Raw genomic sequence first — 2169 nt, 5'->3', positions numbered from 1 at the left:
TTCTGCAAGAGGCCGCTCTCCATTGTCTTTGAAAGGTCACGGCAATTGGGAGAGGTTCCTGAGGCCTGGAAGCAAGTCAGTGTTGCTCCTGTCTTTGTGCCGAAAAGGCACAAAGGAGGACCTGCACAACAGCAGGCTGGTCTGCCTCCCCTCGATCCCTGGGACACCAGACAAACCGGGCCCGGGCTCCACGCATGCCCTCTGCACAGACCTACGGTCAGGCCCAGGGTTCAATGGACCTGCTGTTCAGTGGACATGCTTGTGGGAGTGAGAGAGGGGGGGTGTCCAGCACTGCATTCTAGTCCAGAGCAGCCAGAGGGGAAGAAAAGGATCAGGCCATGTGCGGTTTTGGGTAGTGAGGAATGAAAGACAAACAAAACACCGCCATTCCTCTCACTTTTACCAGGCTCAGCTACAGTCCTTCACTGCAGACGGCTCCGGCATGGGTTCTCCCTATGCTGCAGACCTGAACAGGAAAATCTGTTTCAGCGTGGGCTCTTCCACAGGCTTCAGGCCTGTCAGGAAAAGCTGCGCAAGTGGCTCAGTGTTGTGGAGGCAGCTGGAATCAGCTGTGTGCAGCGGCAGGGCAGCCCCTTGCCTCTGCTCACAGAGGCCACCCTGCAGCACCCCCTCTCCCCTCCACTGCCAACACCTAGCCACATAGAGCCAATACAGTGCCCATTGGGAATACCTGCTCGGCCCTGCTCCTGGCTGGACCTGCGCGTGGGCACGGCAGCAAAGAGACTAGGATGGAGAAAACCCCGAGATGGTCAAGTTGATTGGACAGGTGTTTGCCAGAGTAGCACCAGCCTTGTCCTCCTCCCCACCTGCAGATTCCTGGAGGTGCCCGCTTGCGGCTGGGAAGTTGGGCTTGAGCTGCCTGACGGGAAGGGAGAAACAGTTGTGTCCCCAGGACCCCCAGTTCCTTGTGGGGGGAGGTCTGGCTGCCGCTGCAGACCCACGGGTCTGCCTTGGTGAGGGTCCCTTTGGGAGTGCTGGCTCGTAAGAAGGCAAAGGAGAAAGAAGGCGGCGGTGGCAGAGAGAAGGGGCTGAGGGAGCGGGCGGGCCATGGGCATGGCCGCGCAGAGAGCCAGAGCAGTGCAGGTGAAAAGTTGCTGGGAGAGGCAGCAGGAGGAAAAAGCAATTAGCAGAGGATGGTTTCGATCCATCGACCTCTGGGTTATGGGCCCAGCACGCTTCCGCTGCGCCACTCTGCTCCCCCTGGCACCTCAGCTGGGACCTCCCACAGCCCGGCCTCATGCTCCCTGGCACTGCCAGCGCTCATGCCTCCTTCCCTTTGTCTATCCTGTGCCCTCACCCGCGCAGCAAAATTGTCTCCCTGGAAACTTCACCTCCTTTGGGCCTGGGCTGCTGTCCTGGTCTTGGCTGGCATGCAGAGACTTAATTTGCTTCCTAGTAGCTGGGACCGTGCAGTGCTTTGCATTTAGTGGGAAAATTATCTTCATAACACCCTGATGGTTTTAGTTGTTGCTAAGTAGTCTTTATACTCAGTCAAGGATAGTTCAGCTTCTCATGCCCAGCCTGCAAGAAGGCTGGAGGGGCACAACAAGTTGGGAGGGGACACAGCCAGGAGAGCTGGCCCAAACTAGCCAGAGGGATATTCCATACCATATGACGTCATGCCCAGTATATAAACTGGGGGGAGCTGGCTGGGGGGGGCGGATCGCTGCTCGGGCACTAACTGGGCATCGGTGTGCATCACTTGATTTGTATTATTTGTATTTGTATCTAGTTCTTGTATCTAAAACTGTATCTTGTATCTAAAAACCACGACAGGAGGGTAGCTCAAGGGCCTTGCCTTGCCCTTCTCCCCACAGCTCCTGCCCATAACCCTGGCTGGGGACTTTCTCTTTGACCACTCAAGCTGGCTCTGCAGGCACTGAAGGAAACCCTGGAGCGAGGGGGCAGCCTTGTTGCTTGGCAGGGCGGAGAGGAGTGGCTCTCCAGCGAGCTCAGGAGGGCTGCAACCCTGCCCAGAAATCCAGCTCGCACGGGGTGCGGGACTGTACCCAGTGTAAAAGTCAGTTCTTTGCTGGCCAAGGAGGGAGACAAGGACGTTTAGCATAGAATTACCAAGGGAATCCATAAATCCCTAATTTTAGCTGTGCACATAGCGGTGCCCCAGCCTAACGACATGGAGGACCCCGA

At 57.0% G+C, this 2169-nt stretch overlaps 1 non-coding gene across 1 annotated transcript; it reads right to left on the bottom strand.

Moving 5' to 3' along the window:
• Positions 1-1145: 1145 nt before the first annotated feature.
• Positions 1146-1217, bottom strand: TRNAM-CAU (transfer RNA methionine (anticodon CAU)). Its single transcript has one exon. It is a non-coding gene; the product is annotated as a tRNA-Met (tRNA).
• Between the last annotated feature and the right edge of the window lie 952 nt (positions 1218-2169).

Source organism: Gymnogyps californianus, unplaced genomic scaffold (genome assembly GCF_018139145.2).
Source record: "Gymnogyps californianus isolate 813 unplaced genomic scaffold, ASM1813914v2 HiC_scaffold_215, whole genome shotgun sequence".
Taxonomy (NCBI): Eukaryota; Metazoa; Chordata; class Aves; order Accipitriformes; family Cathartidae; genus Gymnogyps; species Gymnogyps californianus.
Note: the sequence above shows the minus strand (reverse complement) of the source record. Positions and strands in the feature narration are given on the sequence as shown.